We start from the raw sequence: 19,829 nt of genomic DNA, 5'->3' as shown, positions 1-19,829 counted from the left end.
TTGTGGCCCACTCCCTAGTTAACGTAAACTGAAAGGACTGAGAGTACGACCGATGACCATCTGACTGCAACTGATTAAAAAGATGAACTCAAAATAAATATCAAAAACCCTCAAGACAAACAAAATGTGCAAATACCTTTTCAAAACTACATTTCAAGGCAGATGAAGTTCAAAGAGAACAGCTCTAACAGCAAACCACGATATTTCATCAAACTACCTGTGACATTTATGGAAAGAAGGAATTGATGGATGGAAAAAAGAAAGAGAAACTGAGGAAAATCGTCCTTCTGTTCTGCGTCCTGATGAAATCCCCAAATTGGAATTCGGTTCAAAACGCATCGCCAGCTCAACGATGTCCATCATAACAAACATACAGTCTGTACCAAGGCAAGAGGTTCAAGATCATTTTTGTGGGAGATGCCGGTGAACACTTTTTGTAGAGTATGAAAAGCTCTGAGCAGGACAAGTCAGTATAGCTATCAGACGAGCTTGTGCCTTGGCTGAAATTATTGACCCTTCTTGAGAGCAGTTTTCTGGAACCACAAATAAGGTATTCCTGTGCCTGGAATTGACTTTGTTTTCTTTGGAAAGACATTCTTAACTACAAAGCAGATTTGTTGAAGACTTTGTAAAACTGGTTCTCTAAGAACAGTTGCTGGGTGGGTGCAGTACTCTTGAAATCAGTTGTAGGGGCCTGGCCACAACTGGTGTATGTGTACCAGCATCTTCCCAAACACTAAATCAAAATCACAAATCCTGTGATCTGATCAGAAGCTGATGTTGGGCTTCGACATTCTCAGTTCTTCCTCATTTCAGATTCCCCAGCAGGGTTGGTACACATTTTTCTATGGACCTGGTCAGAAACATTTTCTATCTACACTTGGAACTAGTCCTGAAAGGCAAAAATACAAGCCAAAGTAGGTATGTCACAATCCAGACAGAATTTAGTCTCTTCGTAGATTACAGATTCAAGATTCAAGGGCACCAAAATAATCAACATACATGCACACTGTAAGCAAAATTGTGAGTTAAGTTGGCAAATTTGGAAGAGGTAAAAAAAACAGCCATCTAGCACACTGAGTCCAAGAATAACCATAGGAAAGTCACCAAATAAGAATGATCCAGAATAAAAAGATGTAAAGTATAGAAGATTGAATAATTCAAATGAATGATGCCAATTTAACCACCAGTAATCCAGAATGTGTGGAATTTGCAGAAAGAGAGATCAGAATAGTTCACAGAACAAAGTTAAATGAAGTGACAGATCCTAAAAACACACCCACTACATTCAGAAAGCTAGAATGAACCTAATCAAGCAATAATTCCGACCTAAGCCATGAAAGGGCTAACAAGACAAAATACCTTTGAGAGAGATGAGCTCAGACACAGTTTTAACTAAGTACAAAGAGAGTAAATCCCAATTTCCATCACAAAGTATTGGTAGAAATACAATTTTGAAAACAATCTTAGACTAATCCAGAACAGCCCTGAAGCCGGGCAGGATATGCACAGGTAACTAGACAGCAAACATACTGGGCCCGATTCACAGAATGAGCTTAAGACTAAATCCTAAACTTACTACTATTTGGTATTCACAGAATGCACTTACTACTTTCGGGATTCACAGAGTGAACTTACTACTTTCGGGATTCACAGAATGAACTTACTACTTTCGGTATTCACAGAATAGATTTAAGACTACTAACCTTACGTCCGCACTCGGGCCGTAAATTCCGGCCCGGAGGCGGAGCTTCCGGCTTGTGGGCGGAGCTTGTGACCCGGAGGCGGAGCTTCCGGCTTGGAGGTGGAGCTTCCGGCTCAGAGGTGGACATTTAGCCGTGGCTGAAATCTCCACCTCTGGGCCGGAAGCTCCGCCTCCGGGCCACAAGCTCCGCCTCCGGGCCACAAGCTCTGCCTCCAAGCTGGAAGCCTCGCCCCCGGGCCGGAAGTTACGGCCCGAGTGCGGACTTAAAGTTAGTAGTCTTAAATCTATTCTGTGAATACCGAAAGTAGTAAGTTAATTCTGTGAATCCCGAAAGTAGTAAGTTCACTCTGTGAATCCCGAAAGTAGTAAGTGCATTCTGTGAATACCAAATAGTAGTAAGTTTAGGATTTAGACTTAAGTTCATTCTGTGAATCAGGCCCACTATGCCCTGGTAGCAAGGTAAGCAGGAAGCTGATTCCCAAGCAGCAGAGAGGCGAGAAACGCCTAGAAAGAACACCTGTAAAGTGCCAGAGTGGTACAACCTATCCCTTACTTGGCATTTCCAGTAATTGGACAGCCTCATGGTGGGGCTGAGCAGTTCCCTGCTACAGAAGTGTTAACGTCATTCTGTAACACACCTGCAGTTTCTAGGCATCTAAAACTGTTTCTGGCACCTCTGGACAGAACTATTAGCCTGTGCACTACCTCCCAGAGTATCAATAGAGTCCTTGAAGTCTGCAACAGTAATATTTCCAACCTGCTCCCATGTGACAGCATGTCTCAGAGTTTGCTACAGAAAGTAAGGAGCTTGTTTATGGGTGCAGCACTGGACGTGAGTTATAACATTGACTGGTAGGAAGGAAATGTTTCTTTGTTGATAGCGGTCACAGAAACTCTGGACACAATCTAGATTCTTTAAATCCTTTCAGAGGATACCCACAGGATGGCTTTATTTATTTTTTGCATACTGCTGCAAAATGTGCAATTAAAAGTTGAAATCACAAAATACATACACTCTTACTTTGGAAAATGTGTCCAATGTGGCACACATGTGAGTTGAAGACATGCATTGAACAGTGATGGCCAGAATCAATTCTAGAACCTTGAACAGTAATAATTTAGAAAAAGAATAAATGCCCGTGAACATAGCTCTGTTCAGAAGCCACATCCGGCGCGGTCCTAAATTCACCTCATGTCTCTTTAACCACTGCCAGACACTCCCTGTCCCTTTATTAGGTCGAGACTAGCCAGCTTGCATGCGCTTATGCGATGCATGCTGTATCTAGAACTGGATGTTTAAGTACCTCCCATCTTTTCTATTGGCTCCTCTTACTGTCCTTCGTAAATACAGGCTTTTGATTGGTTAAATAGCTTACTAGTCCCTCCATTTCAACTTTTGTAACCTCCCATACGGACTGCCCCTGTTACATGTGCTATGACTTCTTCATGGAATTCACAATACTTTCGAAGCACTCTTTTTTGGGTTGGTCGGCCGTAACTTATGTTGTGTTTAACTTGTGCAGTCGGATCACTTCCTTTGCCATGCTTGTTTATGTGTGCCCTCTTTTACTGTTTTCCCCTCATCTTCGCTTCGGGAGACAGGCCTTTTAGCAGCACCTCAGGCAGCTCCGAGTACAGGGCACTTTCACGAATCGCTGCCCGGACAGCTGCTGCCCAAAGATCGATTAGGATGAGGGAGGACCAGCAGCGCAGACAGCTCTCTCCAGATGGATGTGCCAAGGCTCTCACAGCTGCCAGGACAGGCTACTGAAGATCCTGAGTTCTGGAGATCAGCAGTTTGGAGAGCTTCCCCCGCCGAAGCTGAGGTGCATTTTCCTGGTCTCCCTCCCCCATGCGCCTCTAATAAGTCGCTTTCCAAGCCATGCTAGCTACATGTTCATCTTCACTCTGGAAGACGGGTGCTGTATTGGCAGCTCGGCAGCTCCTAACACAAGGCACTTCCATGGATCGCTGCCCGAACAGCTGCTGCCCAAAGCTCGATAGGGGTGGGGGAAGGCCAGCAGTACAGACAGCTCTCTCTAGAGGGACCTGCCAAGGCACTTACACCTTCTCGGACAGCCTACTGCTGATCCTGGGCTCTGAAAATCAGCAGTTCAGGGAGGGGCACGTGCCTGGGCGACGGGCGTTTCCCTGGTCTCCCTCCCCCAAGCACCTCTATTAAGTCCCTTTGTAAATTATGCTAAGCTACATGTCTTAAAACAAGAATTGGCATAGCCAATAGGTCTCGCCTTTGGGACATTATAAGTGTTTAGCCATGCAACAGTTGATGTTGTTGCACCAAGGATATTGTACTGAGTAACTAAACACTTATAAGGTTTCAAAGGCGAGACCTATTGGCTGTGCCAATGCTTGTTAATACTAGAAACTGATTGCAAAGCAGCAGTAGTAAGTAAAGAATATTCATCTTTTTACACAGTAATACACCAATATCATATATGATCCATAGTAAGCTCAAGTAATTAATTTTACGAGCTGATGACCAAGATAATCCTTAATTTTGCTTCAACTACCCTAAAAGGCTCTCAAAACATACAATCCTTTGTTACTTACAGAGTAAGGAGGGGTAGGCAAGGAGATTTGACAGACAACTTTCAGTAAATGGCCATTGTGTGTGTCTCACGTGTGCAATAGACGTTTAACTCCCAGATGAAAGGATAGGGATTTGGCAGAGGTACCAGCACTTTTGAACTCCAGGACGCGCAGTGGAAATCCATCACTCTCACTGTCGCGTGCCCCAAGCCTCGCGCACATCTCACAGAGGCTTTGAAGGTCTTCGCAGCACACAACTACACTGCAGGCAGAGCTCTGTGCACCACCCCAGGTGTGAGACACCAGTGCCCGTCCTCGAAGGGAGCATGGGAGCCTTTGCACAAACAGTACTTTCGCACGACTCAGGAAGGTCTCAGGTAAATAATGAGCGGCAGATGGGTGTCCAACAAGCCCTTTAACTCCTCAGCGAGATTTTGAGCAAGGGAAGCACGGCACACGCATGAATAATGCAGGTCAGTCTTACTAACCCAGCTCATATTCTCTGACGGGGCAGGAACAAGGCAGCAATCTAGTCAGCAGAGCCTAACTCGGCAGAAACTAGTAAACAGAGTGGGATCGCCATGGCAGCAATACCTTCCGGTCGAGTTTGCGCAAAATAAATCTGCAAAAAAAATAAATGATGGAAGCCGCAAATTATCAGTCGGGTGGCACTCTATACTAAGCACAGATTTTTAATTTGCTTGTTTTTTAGCCATGCCCTTAATTACATAGGCCACGCCCCTTTGGGAGACCATCTCATTTTTCATCTCAAGTCCTGACTAGGGGTGCCTCTGGTTTTCATGCCCTTGGCCTGACAAGTGATGCTGCATCAAGCTCAGGGCAGCCCCCAGCTAGGGCAGGGCAGAGCCAGCAGTGGGGGTTGGTGCTGGTAAAGAGCTTGCGCTGTGGAGGGGGGTGGGATGGGCAGGGGTGGATCGCGTTCTAGGGTGGCCACGTGCCTTTAAGCGGAACCACACCTGTCTGCTATTGATGCTGGTGGCAGGCTTGGGTTCCTGCTTCCTCCTGCCTCTGCCGTCCCAGCCACTCCTGGCATCCCTCTGCCTGCTTTCCACACTGCCCTCCCTCGCAGCCCCCTCTGTCCGCTTAAGATCACACCATGACCGGGGTAGTGGCTGCGCTGGCCAAGGAGCGGGCTCTGGTCGGGGCCTGGGCACCAAAGAGCAGGCGATCAAGTAATTGTAGCAGGACTTGGAGGTGCTGCGTGCTGAGTGCCTACAGTCGGGCCAGCTCTTCAAAGACATTTTGTTTCCAGCCATTGCCTCCTCCCTGGGCTTCAAGGAGCTGGGACCCGGCTCCTCCAAGGTGCAGGGTGTGAAGAGGAAGCGTCCCACAGTAAATCAGGCTCTGACAGCATTTCATGTAGGGAGGGGCCGCGGCTACCTGTGGGCAGCTGAGGATGATGATGTGGAGAGACTGTATGAGGAAGGCGGCGGGGTGGGGACTTGAAAAGTGAGGAGCAGAGATTCAGTGAGTGGCCCGAAGTGAGGGGCTCAAATTGTTAGATGGATAGAGTTCAGTAGTGAGTGGGAGAGGCCGTGAGGGGGGAGGTAGTGAAAAGGAGAGGGACTGTGGAGTTTGAAGGGGTGGGCAGTATGAGACTAGGACAACAAGCGCGCGCCTCGTGCTGATGGGGAAAAAAGAGGAGGCGACAGCAGGGGGAGGAGTGAGAGGAGGGGGCCTGCGCCTGTTTCCCTTGTGGGAGTGAGCAGGAACCATTTGTTTGTAATTAACACATGGTTTGAAAGCTCACTCCCGCAAGGGAATCGCCAAACGCGCACGCGTTGAATTCAAAGCAATGCAATGCCTGCTTTTTTTTCCTGCAAAGCTGAAGCGATTGCTAAAGGTCTTTTCCTGACAGCGCATGTGTGCTGCGTAGGCGAGATCTAAATATTGGTTATATTGACTCTGTTCCCACTCTCTAGCCACCCTCTGCTTGAGTCTGTAGCTTCTGATATGGAACGCTTCTATATGCATGACTGGACTTAGTAGCCCTCATTCACTCATTGTCTTCCCCAACAAAGCAAACAACTCATGCGATCAGCTTAGTACAGTCCTTTCTTTATGTTAGTCAGCAAGCCCTACTCACTATTATATCACAACAGGTATGAAGCAAAGTGCATCATCGTAATGCAAGAAGTGAAGAGAAGCTGTGAACTACAGAATATACTCGACAAGATCGCCAAACAGTGTTATCTACAGCTGTTGCTAACTTTATAGAGGAAGGACTAATATCCTGTGAACATACTGTGCTGGAATGTTACCCGTAGACAGGACTGCAAGATACCGGCATGGTTTGGTTCCTGTCATGTCATTCTTGCCTTTTAGGAATTGTAATGTAGTTAATGTTCATATTTGGTGTGCTTGGGACTGGTGCTTGTCCTTTTAGAAAGCATTTGCCTGTCTGTTTTACTAGATTAACCTAGAGTTAAAATTATATTTCTTGAGCCAAAGACATCAAGCTTCATGGTATTTGGTTTTGGCATTGGTCAAGAGGGAATCAAAGCAAGGTACATTTTTCAATTGTGATGCAACAAGCGAGTTAGCAATACTAGTTATTCAGCGGCAAAATGAGGGATAGAGTTCAGATGGAGAGTCATTCTGAGCAGGCATGGGAGAAGCGCTAAGTTACTTAACCAGAATTGTAAGAGAGATTTTAGACCAGATTTAATAAATGAGGGCATCCCTGAAGGATTTTAAAAGAGTGCTAATGGGTTAATACTAAAATCAAATAATATATGGTCCTATCCAACTATTGATTTGAAGACAAGTTGAAAAGGTCCTTCTTCAGCTCAGATTCGACCCAGATTTTCACCTTTAGACAGGGATGGACTAAAAATCTATGATCAAATCAGTCAGCAGATCTGAGAGGTTAGAGGTCAGCTTATCTGCAAAATCATTCTAATCAGTACTCAAAATCTCCATAACATATATTATTGAAGCAGATAACTACTGTGGTCTGCTTCAACTGAGGGAGACAAATACTCATCTGCTGACCTTGACAGATCCCATGGACGACTCAGAACTGCCGCTAGCACTTGGAAGGTGTGTAGTGCCTGAACTCTGAATTCCCTACATCCAGCTCTTTGGTTTGAAATCAACCAAACTAAGGATACAGAAATATATGGTCTACCATACTGGTACAACCATCAAGAAATTGGGATACCTACGTCATATTTAAGCTGAGAAGATGTAGTAAAGTGATCAGCTTTCATTAAAACATCTCTTAACAGTGTTGTTCAACAAAACATTGTCTCAATTACAGAGCTCCATCATTAGAGGAACTAACTAATCCATAAAAAAACATCCTCTGGCAAAGAGCATTGAGAAAAAGTGAGGCATCAGATTCAAACAGGGAATATACAGAAATGCACAGGTGATTAACCGGCAAACCAGCCACTCAGACACCAAGCCACCTCAATCATGCATTTATGAATCGGTAATTTAGTGAGTAGCCAGCCTATGATCGTTAATGGTCAAACCAAAACTTCCAGCAGAGGCACAACGTTTTCACCTTGTGGTGTACAAATGCTCAGGACATTCTTCCTTGGTGTTACATGCCCAAATCCTATGGAAAACTGTCTAAACCCCTCCCAACAAAGGGTAACATTGGAAACTCTCCTCCAATGGCAAGTACAACACACATTTCCAAAATGCTTAAGAAAGAAAAAAACTTGGATATGCCTTTACTCCTGTGGCTAATACACATATATATAATTAAATTGTGATGCTGCTGGTGCCCCTTATGCTTTTTGGTGTAGTGTATGCTCACAAACGTCGGGGGCCTTCATGGTATTGCTCTATAATACAATGGGGCAAAAGCAACTACATTTTCCATCTGTGCTGCTCGACAGACCTTTTGAACAACCTGATTGTGTTAAAAACCCTGTCCTACTATACATCACTCAGTAATGGTACCCTGAAATTGAAGCAATCAGGGCTCCTCACCTTGAAACTTTAATAGTGCTTGCCTGCTTGCTGTTAGAGATGGAGCTCCTTACACCAGCAAGTGTGCTCGTCTCCACGGAAGCCGCAAGAGAAACCCCTGGCTATTGTGCCTTTGAGGTAGGTAAAAAAGGGGGTGGTAATGGACGGAGCATCTGAACCAATCAAACACTCACACCCAGTCAAAAGATCTGGGTTTAATCCATCATCGTTCTTTAGCCCACTCTGCCACCCCAGTTCAGACATGGCTATATGCAAATCAGTCTGACCCTGTGCCTCATGGGAACAGTCCAGCCCGAACTGCCAAGCCATGCCTTCCCTGGACCGGAAACAAGCTTCCGAGGACCGGTTTCTGGCATTACAGCCGTCTTCAGCCCGGCTTGCTTGAATCCAGTGGCAAAGTGAGCAAGGGACTCACGTCTGAGCATACCCTGCCACACTTATAGCGGCCAAAAGCGGTACAAAAGGGGGTGGTAATGGACGGAGCATCCGAACCAATCAAACACTCACACCCAGTCAAAAGATCTGGGTTTAATCCATCACCGTTCTTTAGCCCACTCTGCCACCCCAGTTCATACATGGCTATATGCAAATCAGTCTGACCCTGTGCCTCATGGGAACAGTCCAGCCCGAACTGCCAAGCCATGCCTTCCCTGGATCGGAAACGAGCTTCCGAGGACCGGTTTCTGGCATTACAGCCGTCTTCAGCCCGGCTTGCTTGAATCAAGTGGCAATAGTGATAGTGCTTGCCTGCTTGCTGTTAGAGATGGAGCCCCTTACACTAGCAAGTGTGTTCATCTCCACGGAAGCAGCATGAGAAACCCCTGGCTATTGGGCCTTTGAGGTAGGTACAGAACACATTGAAAGTGGAAATAGACATAAACCATAGTTTTTGTAATAAAAGGGACCCCTTCCAGAGCAAAACCAATGCTTTAGATAATGCGCACACCCTTGCACTATGGCACGCGGGTGCAGTGGCTGCCAGCACAAATTGGGGGTGGAGTTGCGTGGGAGATGTAAAAAAAATAAAATCACCTACTTTATCGCCGTGTCTATCGTCTCTCCTCCATCGGACTCAGCTAAACCAGAAAGCACTGCCAGGGTCCACTGACCAATCATAATGCTGCAATGCAGTGTTGTGATTGGTCTGAGTGAAGTGGCTCGGACATGCAGACATGCAAAGTGCGCATGATGGTTTGGCCAGCCCAAGAGGGCCAGCCAAAGTGTTGTTGCGCATTTAGGAGTGGGCAAACCACTCCTACCCATGCCTGCTCTGAGAGAAGAGCAGCCCTGCACGCCACCTGCAAAGCAGATGTAAACAATGACATGATAATAACATCACATTATTATCATTTTCTTGTACTTCAGTTAAACTGATTAAAAGCAGTGGGGCGGCGCTCCTCCACCTTCGCGGAGGAGCTGCCACTGCACTGCACAGGTGTGTCCTTTGTTACTTGGTTGTCAAAAATGGGCCAGAGCACGTGGTGTGAAAAAGTGCACCATATCTTAGTAGACATGTCACATTTTTTTTCTCTCCCAAGAGCTTCGCAGCAAACTTGGTGATGTCTTGCTTTGTGTCAAATAATAGTAAAAGTGGGCCCATGTCACACACACTTACTCACTTTCACTGACACACACATGCTCACACATACAGACATTTGCTCACACATGTATACTTTCTCTCCCTTATGTACACTCCCACCCTCCAACCTGTACACAACATATATACAAATATATTTTGCTTACCATAGCTGACACCAAATGTACCGTTCTAGCAAATTGTGCTCCATTTTTTGCACTAATAGTGAATAATAGGAAATTATTCACTATTAGTATAATAAAAACAGGGAGGAAATAAGGAATGCAGAGCAACCTCTGTGTCCTTGCCACTGATTCTGCCACCTTAGAGGCTAAGGGCTGCAAATGCAGTGCCAGGGGCCGTAGGACACAAACCAGGGGCCGCAGGTGCGACCCCCTAGCGAGCTATGAATGAATATGTCCTGTGAAATTTTAGAAAAAGCAATATTGGAAAGCTCATCATATTGGTTTGTTTCTAAAGAGAGGCTAAATATAACAAAACACAAGTTGCCTTTGGGGCATCCTACAAGAAAAGAAAGCGCCACAGTACTCAAGTGTTGTTAGTGGTGGACATTTCGTACCGGTTTGATGTAGTTCTGCACCCACATTTACATAGACCGACCATTACAGTATAGTTGTTACTTTTAATTGCCACGTGTTTCTACTTTCCTCATGTCATAAATCTCTCCAGCTCCCGGGGGCTTAAAAAACTCTACCTATGAACGATTAGAAATAAAACTATTTATGGTTTCTAAGTTATGATGAATGAAGTGCACTTTTTATAGGTAGTTTCACATGGAAAGCGAAAAAAGAAAATGTTGCATTGTAATTTCTGTTCTCCCTAATTCCATTTCAGCACACTGCCAAAGTTACTTCCTGTGCGCATTAGTTTTCCATAATTATTTTAAAATGCCAAACAAAGATTGAAGTCATATTACATATCAGCACAAACTTAATTATGTGTATTTAAGTCAACTACACTTTTGTATTAATATATTTTCCATAGTTTCAGCATTTTTGGGCAAACTGCTTTGCACTGCATAGGGGAATTTTCTGGTTAATAATTTCTCATTGGTTTATGGTCTGACCTTGGTTACATTGTTGGGCAGTGTTTCAATAAATATTAATCGAATAAATGCTTGTCTATGAATTTCCCCCACAAGAGATACCTATTATTTCTATTTGAGCTAAATGTAACAGTGGTGAAACCTGGGAAATACCATAGTGCGGGGGTGCATGGTTCAGAAAGGCTAAATGACCTCTTAAAGTCTCAACAAAACATGCAAGCTATTCTTTTCTTTGGTTATTTCAAAATTAAATGAGACATGTGTTTTAGTTAAAAATGTTCTATTTTGTTGAATATCTCTGACAAATATGCCATAAACTTTCAATTGCTCTTTGTTTTTGTTGCTTTGCCTGTCTACCATTTTGCAAGGTGCTACATATTTTGGAACAGGGAATAAAAATGGAGGATATGTGGACGTGCAGTCTCTATATCTGTTATAAAAGCAAATGCGTATTCATACAACAAAGGCTTAGTTAACAGAGAGTATTTTCAGTGAAGCTCTTGGAAACTGCGTGAACCGTGGTGATAACGCTTTCACCTCACTATTTGGCCCGTTGTCTAATTTTACGCAGTTCCAATCCTCTCTTTTTAATAGTATCTCAAAACAAGGTTACAAGAACCCCACCACTTTAAACGAGTATACCCAACTCCGCACATCCTTTCTCACATTATATGGACAAAAGAATATCACACAAAAATAAGTGAAAAGGTGAGAGGGCACCTCACGTATGCAACACCAGGGAGGCTACCAGCTGGTTCTCGCCAGTATGCCCACGTACCAAACCCCTGATAAGCAAAGAGCAAGCGTGTTCAATGCAAATTAAAATCAAGTTAAAGACTCACTTGCAATGTACCCTCTTTATTCTAGAATGTGAGCTTACTCGAATTAAAAGCACTGCATGTTGCTAACCTTTTCCAGGATGGCCAACATTTTTCATTGCCGAATACAAGTGTTGTGGCAACTTCGTCAGAGCGAGGGGTTCTGTCACTCTCCTGGTGGTCTCCTGGTGACGACCGGGATGAGACAGAGCTCGTAACCCAGGTCTAAACGGTGACACTATAAGCAACGGGAGTGCTGAAAAAATAAGGGGGTAATGTATGATGAACACACCCCCCCCCCTCTGATGTAGGCTGGTATGAGAGCCCTCTGCCAACACCGGCCAACCCGCAAAATATGAAGTTGTGTCTTGTGAGGAGAGGAGTTTCTGGCAATTATCAAATATGACAACCCTGACCCCTCAGGAATCATGGAAACAGTACTGTACTTTTTGCTCAGTCACTTGTGCTCACGTCGTCTCAGAGAGATACGCAGAAAAATGATGGGGACGTTTTCTATAAGCATGACCCAGGGTCATTCAAGCATAAAATGTGTCTGCTGCAAGAACCATGAGACACAAACAGATATATATGATTACAAGCACCAACCGTGTAAATAAAAGGTAGAATTGTACCATAGTGCTAAAACTGTGAATATTTGTAGGCATATAGATCCATGGCAGTAATCATGAGTACTTCTACAATGCAAACCCTAACTAGATGTACCTAAGTGGACCAAGCATGTATGTAGGTGTATAGCCAAGCATTCCCCTAGGGAAGAACCAATGCCATTACCTGATGTGAGAGAACAAAGGATCCCGTCTTGGTCTCGAGTTGAGCAGCCCGCAAGGGGTTTCCGACCACTGCGTGCTGGAACATCTGCGCGCAGGAACCTCAGCGTCTTGTGTCATCATGGAAGTTTTCTCCTCTGGTTTACCCAGCAAAGATGTGGTACTTATATACCCAAAAGGTACCCTCAGGGGTACTATCTAGATGTGTCATGGTACAGTGGGCATGTCAGCCAAGGTTGTTGATAGTGGTGACCCTTGTACAGAGTTATTATGTAGAAGATGGTAATCCTACTGTGATACTAAAAATCATCATGCATATTAAATGAGGCAAATATTCGTTAAAAAAACACATGACATTATTCTGCACCTAACTAGGTAAAAACTATGCGCCAGACTGTTGTGTAGTACAATGGTAGGACAAATGTAGGTAAAAGGTTTTGCAACTACCTTGGCCTATATTTGGATACATTATGGTTCATAACAGGATTGATGTGGAGTTCTCAAAGGGCGAATTTGGAAATAAAGATGCGATTTAGTTTTCATAACTTAATATCTGATTTTTTGTAGTAGCATCGACTTTTTCCATATTAACAATACCATTTCACAACTTCTATCTTTAAGGACATAGAGCCAGATGTAAGTAGATAGCCTTTTGTGATTCCCTAATTGCGAATCACAAGGATATTACGGTGTATAGTACACCTTTTGTGATTCCGAATGGGTCACAAATATCCTACCTCATGAATACTAGAGGTAGGTCGCAATTTGCGACCCCCTAGGAATCGCAAAAATCACTGGGATGGTGGCCTGCTGAGAGCAGCAGACCACCATGTTAGTGATTGCTTTTCAATAAAGCAATCTTTCTTTTGTAAAGCAGCCCGTTTTCCTTAAAGGAAACTAGATGGTTGAAAAAACAAAAAATGAAGTTTTCTTTTCATTTTTTAAGAGCAAGCAGTAGTCCATGGGACTACTGCCTGCTCTTAAAATAGATTTACAAACATTCACAAAAGGGCAAGTGTCCCTTGCGAACCCCTTCCCATTTGCGAATGAGTTACCTACTTGAAGTAGGTGGTAAAATGCGAATGTTTTGCGACCGCAATTGCAGTCACAAAACATTCATACACACTGATGCAATTCGATATTAGGAAGGGATGCCATTAAACACGCCCCTTCCTAATAACGAATCACAAACCCATTTTGTGATTCAGTAACAGGTTACCAAATCACTAAATTAGGTTTGCTGCATCGGAAAAGCAATTTTTTCGTTCGGAAATGGGCAGATTCTGCGATTTTGTTCATTTGCGATTTTAAAAATGCTTGATACATTTGTCCCAAAGGGTGAAGACTTGTTTCAATGGCTATTACATTTTCCATTTTCCCAAGATGAGTCGAGGCCCACAATAACAACTGAAGATACTTAAACTTTGAGATTCTTGCGTTGATATTTCCCAATAGGTCACCCAAGCCTTTAAGCAGTTACCAAACTGCAGGTAGTAACGTTTTTTTATCCGTGTCTCTACTTGCAGAGCAGAAAGAGCAGCCTGTAGGCACTCAGGAGATCCGGGCGAATCCCAGATGGAGGCTAGATGCAAATAATAGGGAATCCCCCATTTTGACCTCAGCTTGGACCAACTGTTACCCTCTTATTTTTAAAAGAAACGTTGGTTCCCCAAACTTATAAAATAACCTGGCCGGGTTCTATTCGCCTCTGACATCCCCAACCATAAGCCACCACTATATGGCCTGGACGGCAAACCGAGCAGTAACCTTATTGCTGTAAATTGGATGTCAGGCAATGCAGATGGAGATCAGTCAGCTGTAGGCCCCACTTCTCCAGCTTTTATTTATGTCATACCCCAAAAATTCACCAAATGTAATGGTAGGGTATTCAAATCTCTGTAACGCCACCAGAGGATCAGTGCTATAAAGTATGAGGTCATCAGCGTGGAGGCCCAATTTCTCTGTGAACCCCGTACCTTAAGTGATGGGATAATCTCCCCTCACCTGCTGAGCAAGTGGTGCAATGTAAAGATTAGAAAGGAACTGAGACAAAGGGCACTCTTGATGAGTACCACTTTCAATAGTTATATTGTTTGACGAGAGCCTGTTCACCAGCATTTTGGCAAAATAATCTCTATAGCTTTGATAGCATCTATGAAAAGATCTTGGTATTACAAACCTTTGCAGCCAGGCCCATAACAAAGCTATTTAACCTGTTTGAAAGCTTACACTGCATCAGACTTGAGGATTGCAAGTGAGTCGATTGCTAGGTGAATAGAACTAATCAGTGTATGTGTTGTGTTAAATCTTGCAATGCCTGCCTTGCTGATCACTATGCACTATTTCTCCTATTATTGCTGGCAAATTCCTAGACAAGATTGCTGCAAAAATCTTATAGTCAGCATTTAGGGAAGAGATAGGGCAGTAGGACTAACAGAGTCATCAATCTTAATTCAACTTTAACATAACTTTTACGGTTGCCCCACTCCGAGTTACTGCGAGTTACCTGTCATTTGTCAAAATGTTATTCTATAGCGAACACAAAACAGAGAGTTCACTTCTTTACCTATGAGCCTAAATAATTCCTCTGGTATACCATCCGGGCCAGCTGCTTTGCCATTTTTAGGTCTCACCTAGTGTTTCGGCGCATGCGCTGCTCGCTCGGCGAGACCTAAAGTGATAGAGGAGATTTCAGAAGGGAGCTCAAAGACCCGCTTATCATTTTCATAGGGTCACGTCAGCGTTTATGCTAAACGCTGGCTTCCTATTGAAAATTATGCTTTTTGGCCACTGCCCTTTCTCCTTTTTGTCCGGCCCAACTGGACTGGATTGTCTGCTTTGGGGCTCTAGGGAAGCTATTTCTTATCTACAGGGGGCGTATAGTGAGGATCATGCTTCCCAAGATTTGTTTTTCCAGTTTTTTTCACTCACATGCTTATTTATTTAATGAATTTGCTGCGCATGCTTTCACTGCGCTTGTTAATTTTAGAAATTGTCTTGTCATCTTCGTCTACCATAATCTCACGGGGCAAATATTCTTATTGATCATTTGTTAACTCGTTAACAGCCTTCTCAGATGTCAAACGTGTATCTTCATGAAGAACTTCATAAAACTTTTAGAATGCCCTTAGGACACCCTTAGGCTGCGTGATCTCAATGCCTATCAATGTGATTTAAATGGACTGCAGCTCATAACGCACTGATCCATTTTTTACTTTCCAGGCTAATGAGTTCTCAACTTTCCCCCCATATTCAAAGTGCTGGAAGTGACTAGCGTCCCATTACTCCTTGATTTCCTCCTCTAATAAATGTGTGCATTTCTGTTTATCTTCTTCTAGTTAAAAACTAAGCTAGGAGTAATCACTAGTCCGGTGTGGGTCCCGAAATAGTATTAAGAGCCACTCCATCTCCCTCTGAAATGTCACCTCCTCTTTCCTTTTCCTACCACACCTCACATATAGGCCTTGAAAGGATTCCAAACTGCTTCGAAGGAGCAGCTCATTAGATAATGCCTAAAGAACTCAGATGCATTTGCCCGTACCATGTGATTAAAATCCCTATTTGTAAGTAGCCACCTCTCGAGGGACCAGATCCTATTTGGCAGGCTTCCTCTAACATCCAAGTGAAACAATATCGGGTTGTTGTCCTATAAAAACCCTGTTAAGTACATTATATCCCTTATTTTCTGCAGGTATCTTTGGTCTGCAAATCAGCAATCTATTCTTGATCTGTGGTCGTATGTCTTGCTATTAAAGGAATATACTATCCAGGAATTAATTCTATCACGTCACACATTCCTGAGCTCTAAGTCCTCTAAGACATTTTTAGGCACCTTACCATGTTAGGGGAGATAACTTGAGACTAATAATTAGATTTATCTAGAGAATTATTCATCAAGATATTTAAATCTCCCCTAAAATAAATGGGGTATGTACTTTTTGGAAAATTACTCTCAAAGGCTCCCGATCATCTACATTGGGCCCGGTAAATCTGAAACACCTCAAACTGAGTAAGCCAAGACTGATTACAGCAACAGCCCACCGTCCCCTGTCATCTGCCACTGACTTAGAAACTTGAATGCCTGATTTATCTCTGATTAAAGTTGCAACTCCTTTAGTTATACGCGTTTGTGTTGTGTACGTTGTTGCCTGAATCCACCTTTGTTATGCTTTTAAGTACCTCAGCTCTAATTAAGTTAGATGCTATCCCTGGAAGATAAGTGAGTTAGCCCATGACTCATTCAGGAGCTGGAACACGGAACGTTGCCTTTTCTTGATCTCATCCCATTTATGTTCCATACTAAAAATGTAACTAAACTTATTTCCATCATCTCTTGTAGTTGCCTGTCCTTTATCCAGACTGTTGCTTAGATTCTATACATAAAGGGATGAGAAACCTTTTTTCATTTTATCCCTGATGTTCCCCAACCAAATTGAATCCACCCTGAGACACCCTCCATAGTGTTGACTGGCAACAAGGCCCTTTGAGTGGGCTCTGCAACCTTCTCTTAACCTACCCACGAAATGTATATCTGACTAAACCAAGCTAAATGGACTATAACACTCTCACCCCCACCATCTCCTAGATGGCTATGTATTCACCCTATCACCCTCAAGCTATTTAACCTGTCCAGCGGGGTTTGCTGACCTTATTTTCTATATTAAGTCTTATGCTTCTCCCTCATTTTTCGTGAAATGCATTTTGTTATTCCACATTATTTTTAAGGTACCAGGAACTTTAGGTGCACTCTGGCACCTAGACCATTAAAATACTAATTTTATTCCCTAGGACCCACTGCCTCTCCTTAGTTACTTGACATAAGTCAGATTATATTGAGCAAGTGAAATCCTGATACTAAATTGGAGGGAGCAACATGGCAGTGGGCCAGGTGGCAACCGCGGGAGCTGCTCTTCTGCTTGTATATGGAAATGAAAATTAAGGAAGTGCAGTAGTTGTTCTTTCCCCCTTACCAATACTCCCTTCTTTCTCCTCTGTGCACTTACTAATTGATACTCTTGTGCACTTACTGATGCTGTCTCCTGGTTGAAATTGCTAGACGGATTGCTTAGCGTATGGATGGCCATCAGAGAGGACCCCCTGGTGTTACAGAAGCACCTGTAATACCAGGGGATCCGACTGTCTGCTTAGCTTCTGTGGACTCTAAATAAAGCCTCTTCCGGTAAAGGCTGAGGCTGAAAGTCATTCTCTAGTTTCCCTATCCAATAGGTATTCTTTACTAGGAGATATGGGAAGAGAATCTACAGCGATGTGTCTAATGCCCTCTGTGGATGAAGAAGTGCCTCCTGCAGAGCGCAGTCAACCTGAAGCTGTGTCCTCTCCGCAGTTGGCATCTGGTGGCACTGTCAGAGGTGGGCCTTAACCCCTCAGCTCCTCTACCAGCAGCTGGTCACAGCTTGGAGGGGAAACACCCTTTACAATGAAGGCTTTACAACAAATGTGAATTTACGATGCAAGTATTTATTACACAATATTTTACAATGATTATGTATTACACACCCATGGCGTTACAACGAAAATTCCATTGCAAAGACATGAATGGTAAAGGCATATGCCAGTAAGTTATTATTACTGTTAGTATTATTAGCAGCTAATAATAAAAAAAAAAAAGAAATGAGCTTACTTTGTGTAGCACGTGCTGACTACCACTCTCAGGCAGCATCACATTTGCTGTTGCCTCACAGGAGCATTTACATTACATTCAGTTCTTAATTTGAGCAGGTGCTTTCAGGTGCTCAGCATCGGCACTTCTTTCACAGGGCCGGGGCTACAATTTCTGACCCTGCAGGTGGTGGTCTCAATATTAATTGTTCAAATTCAAAATAAAAAGAATAACATACATTGCATAGTGACTGGCTGGTAAATGGTCATAGACAGGCCAGCATACACCTGTCCAGGCAGGCATGATTGTGTATCACCACGTTAGTGATGATGTCATTGTTGAAAATTAGTACGGTTTGGTGAACATTATCTGCGCCATCTTGCCTCTTCCCCTGATGCCACACTTTTGTCGTGCGCACCCGCCATTTTAAGATGCCCTGATCAGAACGAACCCTTTCGCATGCCGCTGGCCCCTGACATAGCCCTTCGCCCTCACTAAGCCTGCACGCTGACCAACCCCCTGCTTGCACCTGCCTTGAATCATAAACCCCTCTTCGGCGCTGCTCTGCCCCAGGCCCTCATCCTGTTCCCAGCGCGACACCTCCCTTCTTCCCTTTCATGATCCCCGGCCCTTAGATGCAAACCCCCTTTTTCCCCGTGTGCCCGTTTGTCTTCCCCGTTCCCAGGCCGACACCCAGCTCTGCCGATACTATCCCTTGCCCCTCCCCGTGCAATAGAAAGCTTCCCTCATCAAAGGACCCCCGAGTTGATCAAAGCCCCCACCCCATGAGATCCGATCGAACCCCGCATTCCATGAATTGGCGGAATATCCAGCTGCGCGATAGTCATCACCTGCTGTGACCAGGGTGGGGACTTCTACTGTAGATATGTGTGGGAACGGGCCCGAAGGGGGATTCCGGGAATGTCTTTCCGTACATCAAAGCTTTATCATATGTATGTAAACTGTAATAAAAACCACAAACACTGTATATAAGGGGCCAGGCCCCAAACGTAAGTTAGAGCACCTCAGAACGATACCTTCTGCCCGTTTTGTTGTGTTCTCCTCCGGAGAGAATAAAAACCTTGTTTCCTGCCTTCCAGTCTCCAGCGCCTGCCTCTTCATTGATTAAATAACTAGAGGGTCACAGAGGCAATACCGCCGGGCAAATACCGATTGTCCCCGACCCGACTCAGGTTTAACAATTGGCGTCCCAAGCGTGGGGCCCATCAGCAACTCGTGGATCCAGTGGGAGAGGTCCCGACGACAGAGTGAACGACTGCAACGATCGGGAGAGCTCTTGCCCAATAGACCCTCGTCTGGCAGCCGATCATCCGAACTTCACTAGTTCCGAACAGACCTCTCTCGAGTGATCTACGGTCCTGACTGGGAACCATTAGGAGTGCCGTGAGAAATACGAGAAAAAGAGGACGAACGGGCGCTGGATTCGGAAGACAAGAAACTGTCCACATGGTCCGGGTAAGGTCGTGTAATCACGAAAAGTTGCGAAATGATTGCTTGATTGTTTGATTGCTTGATTATTTATAAAATTCTAGTATTACTCTTTGTTTGACCTATTTGGAGATTCACTGTCTGCACACGGAGAAACAGTAGGCTCCTTCTCTTTTGCAAACGGTGAAGGATAGGTAACGTAACCGTCGCGCCTATCTTTCTCCCCCACTGACTCTATTATTTCTTAACGGTTTTTGGGAGACTCCCCTCTCCCTCACTGATTAAACTGGG

Source organism: Lissotriton helveticus, chromosome 1_1, assembly GCF_964261635.1.
Source record: "Lissotriton helveticus chromosome 1_1, aLisHel1.1, whole genome shotgun sequence".
Lineage (NCBI taxonomy): Eukaryota > Metazoa > Chordata > Amphibia > Caudata > Salamandridae > Lissotriton > Lissotriton helveticus.
This window is presented reverse-complemented; position numbering follows the sequence as displayed.